The sequence below is a fragment of the Trichomycterus rosablanca genome, chromosome 5 (genome assembly GCF_030014385.1).
Source record: "Trichomycterus rosablanca isolate fTriRos1 chromosome 5, fTriRos1.hap1, whole genome shotgun sequence".
Classification (NCBI taxonomy): domain Eukaryota; kingdom Metazoa; phylum Chordata; class Actinopteri; order Siluriformes; family Trichomycteridae; genus Trichomycterus; species Trichomycterus rosablanca.
Window position 1 is genome coordinate 37806479 of NC_085992.1, and position 7955 is coordinate 37814433.

The window sequence follows — 7955 nt, forward strand, 5'->3', positions numbered from 1 at the left end:
TTGCGATACCATCCCCCTAGCATAATCAAGAACAAAGACAAAGAATTAGCTGTGGTTTAAAAGCCAGCCAAGAACCAGAAACAAATGTCTCTTTGGTTTTTGCTGGGACAAAAGAAGAGGCGAAAGTGGCCATGGCAGTTGTTTATTTTCAAATTCCTAAAATCCTGGTCTTTCCTCAGACACACACAGAAATGCTCTTTTCTCATTAAGGGATCAGACAGGTGAAGTATTTTTGTTAGGGTGCTTTTTGTTTAAGCACATTTTCTGTAGACGTCCCTCTTATATACAGAGTAAAGCGAAGACGTGCAGATTTCACCTTTACTTCCTTTTCAGAATCCATAGAGATCACTGTACTGATGTTATTTCACAGTATATTTGAACAGCTGCCTGACAAACATTTAATTTCTCAATAAATGTTTAATATGTTTATTTTAAAATCTTGATTTAAAATCAAGTAAGATATTTAAGAGAATTTACACTGAATAAATTACATAATAAGAATTAGAAGTAGCCACTGCCAAGTACAAATATTTTCCAGATGTTAAGAAAAACAAAAGAAAGGTTAGAAATCCATTAGGGAATATCAATGTCTTCCTGTCTGTGCTACTAAGAAGTATTTACTAAAATGAGCTTCTCAGCTATTTTCTTTTCAGTGGTTAAAGGTAAAACATGGTTTTCACATTTTTGCTTTTTCTCTTTCTTAAATAGTTTATACTTAAAAAGCAGCAGAACATCTATAATTTTAACAGTAAATCTCTGTGAAATATCCTTGAGTTTCCTTGAGTATATCTTAAAATATATGTTTATTCTATTTCTCCATTTTTCTCTTTTTCTTTCAATCTAGTCGTGTCCAATAACTCGATTGTATCTCTCCTTCACTGCTGCAGACTCCTACCCTGACTGAAGGCATGGACCTAAAACATGCCCCATCAGACACATGTGCATTTGCCAACTGCTTCTTTTCACCTGTCAGAGACGGGTTCACAGAAAGGGCAGTATTATGTATGGACAGACAAACACTCCCGTCCATTAATTTCCTTCAGGATTAATAAAGTATCTATCTATCTATCTATCTATCTGTCTATCTGTCCATCTGTCCATCTGTCCATCTGTCCATCTGTCCATCTGTCCATCCATCCATCCATCCATCTTCAGTATTCACCATCTCTATAAAAGCGACTATGACCAGCCAGCGGAGGCCGCAATCGCAGCAGTAATAAGGAATCTCTTTGACTGTCCATCTCAACAGACATAGCCAATCATGTCTGTGTAGGCGCTCGGCCGATTGATCACACAGCTAGGATTTTTTTAGTTTAAAACAACTTTTATCATATCCAGTATACAAGTAATTGTATGATGACATCCTCAAAACCTTCTGGTTTCTCACAAGATATTTATAGCAGTTAGTTAGTTTACTTAGTTAATACTTGTTTATTAGAATTTTAACGTCATGTTTTAAACACTTTGGTTCCATTAATGACAGGAACGGTAGTTACTCATTACACAAGGTTTATCAGTTTACAAGGTTATATTGAACACAGTCCTGGACAATTTAGTGTCTCCAGGTCACCTCACTTGCATATCTTTGGACTGTGGGAGGAAACTGGAGCACCCGAAAGAAACCCACGTGGACACGGGGAGAACATGCAAACTCCACACAGAAAGGACCAGGACCGCCCCACCTGGGGATCGAACCCAGGACCGTCTTGCTGTGAGGCGACAGTGCTACCCACTTAGCCACCGTGACATAGTTAATACTTAATAAAACAAGATAAAGCATTTCAATATCATGTCTGTGGTAAAAAAGAGAAAATTTTATGTGATCTGCATAAAAGAGAAGAAAAATATATATCTCTTGTCAGGGGAAAGGCGAGTAAGTACTGTAGCTCTTTCTTCCTACAAAATCCAACATCTGTGATTGTGCTACTATTAGTTGATTACACTTGGCAGTGCTTGTCATTCCAATTCGACTCAATCCAAGATAATGATTAGTATTTTTTTGACAGGATTGAGTGCTATTAACTAAACTGCTAGAATAAAGTTGTAAATTAAGACTTTAATACTAAAATTCCATTAGTTTTGGCAAATGCAAGCTAGTTTATTAGCATTCTTTCGAAATTTTGGCTTGCCCATGTGATCAACAGCAAACTTCATTCTGGCCAGGGTGCTGGACTAAGGTGCAGACTAGGATCAGGGGCTTTTTGCTTAAAGCCTCCAAGTCCATATCAATTTAAATCTCGCTTGACTATGGACAATGTCAGAAGTGTTTTAGCAGTTTAATCAATGACAGACCTGTTTTTTGAACGTTCTTGCACTTCAGCTGACCATCTGAAACATTTTCCTCTCAGCACAGGGCTACATAAAAGGCTCAAGACAAGGAAAAGCAGTATATCATAGATTTTATTGCAAAATAATATTGATAACAATAGTAAATGTGTGAATTTTATTTAGTGCAGTTGCATGTGGTTTTTATGGAACTGTTCAGAAGTTAGTGACCCAAAGCAAAGCTTTTTTTCTGTGTCATAAAAGATGGATTTTTATGTCTGAAGTGCCAGAGACATCCCCATATCTGTTCTCCTCTGCCCACACCTGTTCAGTCTGCCTTCTTTCAAAAATGATTTAAGAAGCAGCAGGTTGATGAAAAACAGCACAAAATCACACATGTTCACATAAACACAGTAAGTGCACTTAAATGGGAACAATCATCTATTTTTTATAGCAAATTGTGTGTTTTATAGCAAATTAATTGTAAACGTGTGTATGGGAGTTAAGTTTTCTTCTTAATTATACAGGCACAAAGTTCTTGTTTTCTTTCTGTTTTTCTTTATTTCTTGTTTGCTATTGATAAATATTTAACAGTAATGATTCTACTTTAAAGCATTATTTTTCACCTTAGCCATACCAGATGGAGAGAAAGTAGGACAATGCAGGGTGAACGGAAAGACAGGGTGGATCCATATTCTGTTTTTTTTTTTTTCTTTGATTGTGTTTATTATCCTGATGTGTTTTACATCTGGAATTTATTATGGGTTGGGGACATTTTTGGTAATGCAATGCCTGAATATAACGCCTTTGTGCTTCTTTAACTCACATTTACAGGCATGAATATGAAGTTCTTTCTCCATTTGTTGGTTCTGATCTGTTACAAAAGCATATAACGGGTTGCACAATAATGTTGGGCAAAAAACAGATTCCACTTTATCCCAAAGGTGATGGACGATGTTAAATTCAAGGCTCTCATTCAAAACAGTCCCAGGCTATTACTGTTACCATAACCATCCACACTAAACAAAGCACTTGGCACTATACAGACGAATAGGTAATGTTCTCCCAAAATCCAGTAAATCCTGATTCATGACTTCAGAAAGCATATTTTTACATCACTGGAGTCCGGTGAATGTATGCTTTAGACTAATTCAGCCAACTGATAATCTTAAGCTGCTTGGCCATGGTAACACGTGCTCTCAGCAAATACTTCTTGTGCTAATGTTCCTTCCAGATCCAGTTTAAACCTCTGCAGTGAGTGCTGTTTCCAAGGACTGATGATTTCTACATGCTACACACTTCATGGTTTGTGAACTTGCCTACTGCCTCAGATCTGAGCTGTACTTGCTTCTAGATAATTCCACTTTAAAACACACCTTTGTTTGAATTGGACAGCTCTAGTACAGCTCTAGTATGGCAGAAATGAACTGTCCCAATAAAGTTGAGGCACACACTGCTTAAAACACGATCAAACAGAAAGCAGTTTAAACAGGATTAGTATCAAACCAAAAGCCATGCTGAAGCAGCTTCTTCCACTCAGCCAGGCAACTCAAAACAAACCTCGCCCAGTGACCTCACCCACCATCAGCCCGATGCAATTAAACCCTGTAGTGTGGTTATTCAGATGCATAACGTTTAATTTTGGAGTACCAGAAATATCCTGAAGTTCTTATTAATGACATGTGGTTGTGATATACGATAGGTAAGTGGTTTTTATCCCATCATTTAAGCTCACATGGAGTTAAATTAGCCGCGCTGATAGCACAGATGTTAGGTCAGGTGGCCAAAACCTCTTTATTAGGTAAGAGCCAATATAAATAGGTCATTCAAACAGTGCCAAGCATACAACTGGTGTTCAGGACATGCTGTTCTTTATGTAATGCATGTGCAACAGCTACATTTCCTACCTTAAACAATATAGAAATACATTGATGGGCAGTTGTGGCCTAGCGGTTAAGGAACTGGACTTGGATCAAAGGATCGCTGGTTCAAGCCCCTTCACTGCCAGGTTGTCACTGTTGAGCCCCTGAGCAAGGCCCTTAACCCTCAATTGCTTAGACAATATACTGTCTCAGTACTGTAAGTCTGCCAAATCGTCAAAAATGTAAATGTAAATTGTCTTTCATTTACCTATAACTGCTTTACCCTGAACAGACAGTACAATTCACTCACCAATTAGCTACAACCTAGGAGCATTTTGTCCCTACTGGCAACCTCTTGGTTAATTTATGGGTAGAAAGGAAACTGCGGTACTCTAAGGATAACCATGAGGACACAAGGGACATATGGCAGACAACACACTGAGAAAAAAACTAATGTAAAAGTCTAACCAAGGTCTCCAAAGTTCTGCAGCACTCAATACCCGCTATACCACCTTGCTGCACTACACCCAATTTTCTGTGGTGTTTTATAAGTTTATTAAACATAGATCCTTAGTCCTTAGAATAAAATATGTAATTACAATCAAAAAATAAAGTATTTGTATTTAGATAAATCTTGAAAATGCATTTGACCATTTTAGTACATTTTAATTATAATATATGCTAAATAAATGTACAACCCATTTCCGAAAGGTTGGGACAGGAATTAACTGGTATTTATTTTAAAACAGCACAAAAAGAGATATTTTACATTTTACCTTTTCAACTTTATAGATTCTTACCAATTCAATATTTGCCAGGGAGCTTTTTACAGGTAAATAAGTAAAACATAATGCTATCATTCTATCAGCCTTGCACATTTATGTTTGTTTGTTTATTAGGATTTTAACGTCATGTTTTACACACTTTGGTTACATTCATGACAGGAACAGTAGTTACTCATTACACAAGGTTCATCAGTTCACAAGCTTATATCAAACACAGTCTTGGACAATTTTGTATCTCCAATTCACCTCACTTGCATGTCTTTGGACTGTGGGAGGAGACCGGAGCTCCTGGAGGAAACCCACGCAGACATAGGGAGAACATGCAAACTCCACACAGAAAGGACCCAGATCGCCCCACCTGGGAATCGAACCCAGGACCCTCTTGCTGTGAGGCGACAGTGCTACCCACTTAGCCACCATGCGCCTTTTTTTATAGGTAAACAGGTAAATAAGTAAAACATGATGCTATCATTCTATCAGCCTCACACATTTATGAATAAGGATCTTGAGAAACATTTTGTGAGTGGCAGCTAAAGAACAACAATTCACAATGCACAACAGCAAGGAATTTAGTCCTTAACATTATAAAAAGTGTCAGAGAAGTGAGTGATCTCTGTTCTTTAACCCATAACCTTTAATCTCTCAGAAGGCATTGCATAATAAAATGATGTGCTTCTGTAATTATTATAACCACATTGGTTTATAAAATCAATAAAGTGAAAAGTGGAAATGTGTGCTGTGGTCTGCTAAGTCCAGCTGTTCATGGAAATAATGCATGTAGTGTTCTCTGGGCCAAAGAAAAAAAGGACCATCCTAAATGGTACCAGCACAAAGTTTAAAAGCCAGCATCTGGCAAGGTATGGGGGTGCATTGGGGCCAATGGCATGGGTAACTTGCATATGTGTAAAAGCACAATCAGTGCTGAGTGGTACATGCACATTTTGGAGCAACATTTGCTGCTATTTAGATGAAAGCAAATAATGATGTATTTTTTAAACAAAAATAAATATTTTTAAGAAATATTTTAATTATAGTATACATCGACTAGGCATAACATTATGACCACTGACAGGTGAAGTGAATAACACTGATTATCTCTTCATCACGGCACCTGTTAGTGGGTGGGATATATATACAGGCAGCAAGTGAACATTTTATCCTCAAGGTTGATGTGTTAGAAGCAGGAAAAATGAACAAGCATAAGGATTTGAGCAAGTTTGACAAGGGCCAAATTGTGATGGCTAGACGACAGGGTCAGAGCATCTCCGAAGCTGCAGCTCTTGTGGGGTGTTCCCAGTCTGCAGTGGTCAGTATCTATTAAAAGTTGTCCAAGGAAGGAACAGTGGTAAACCGGCGACAAGGTCATGGGCGGCCAAGGCTCATTGATGCATGTGGGGAGCGAAGGCTGGCCCCTATGGTCCGATCCAACAGACAAGCTACTGTAGCTCAAATTGCTGAAGAAGTTAATGGCGGTTCTGAAAGGAAGGTGTGAGAATACACAGTGCATTACAGTTTTTTGCATACAGTATAGGGCAGCAAAAGGGGGACCAACACAATATTGTGGTGTATATGCATTCTGAATATGTTCTCATCTTTATAACAAAAGCTACTAAGTATTGTAACAGAACAGTATATTTAGTATACAATATATTAGAACAGTATAACAGATGACGGAGCATTTCCTTTGATCCTGCGGTGTCTTCGCTAATTTGCTGCAGCTGGGAAAGCCCTCTAAATACTGAATTTGTTGGTTTCCTATCTGGGGGCTCGTTGTCATGTGTTGTATGTTGTTAACGGTTTTTCAACACCTGAGGCCAGTACTTTTGTTTCCTAGCTGATATACCAGCATTCTTTGAACTCCTTTCCAAAGAAACTTAGTGCTGCGATGCCTCTTGGCATCCTACTGGATAAAGTGAGCTGCCTCTAGAGGCGGTATTATGGTATTATGTTTGAGCGGAACCACAAAGTATGGATTCACAATGGGTGTGGGCTTTGTCAGTTGGTGGAGTGGCTGCACTGCTTATTTTATAGCTGTTTCTGGCTCCTTACTGAGTTCCTCTTTCTTCATGCTGTTTCCAAGAACACAGGTTATTACTTCATTATGCTGGTGAACCAAGTAGCTGGCATTACCCTACTCTCTTTTTTCTAATTTTTTCTACTTTACTGTGTGAATTTGCATTTCTCTAGGGGCTTATTGCTGATGCCACTGAGGGGAAAGCACATGGCCACCTGAGTTTTCTTACATGCAATGTAGATAGCGTAGGCTTATTTCCCTCTGCGTCATCCTTTTCTTTTCTTTTCTGGCCCATCATGTGGATTGAGATACTCCCTACTCTGACTAAGGTTGTTGACCCCTTTACAAAACACAGATAGTAGTACATTGTGTTGATGTATGTGTTTTGTGATACAAGAACAATGAATGTTCTTGTTTATAAAAAAACAAGAATATAAAATGGTAATCAGTGGCTAATGTGAACTATTATTTTTAATAGCAGTTAGCTAACCAGTTTAACCAGGTACTTACATTACATTTACATTTTACATTTTCAGCATTTAGCAGACGCTTTTATCCAAAGCCACTTACATTATATAGTCTAAGCAATTGAGGGTTAAGGGCCTTGCTCAAGGGCCAACGGTGGCAACCTGGCAGTGGTGGGGTTTGAACCAGCAACCTTCTGCTTACTAGTCCAGTACCTTAACCGCTAGGCTACAACTGCCTACTTACAAATGGCATATTCATTAATTTTTAGATCTGGTTATTGTATAGTTTCCCAAGCCACATTCCTAGTGAGATATACATACAGGGGTTGGACAAAATAACTGAAACACCTGGTTTTAGACCACAATAATTTATTAGTATGGTGTAGGACCTCCTTTTGCGGCCAATACAGCGTCAATTCGTCTTGGAAATGACATATACAAGTCCTGCACAGTGGTCAGAGGGATTTTAAGCCATTCTTCTTGCAGGATAGTGGCCAGGTCACTACGTGATGCTGGTGGAGGAAAACGTTTCCTGACTCGCTTCTCCAAAACACCCCAAAGT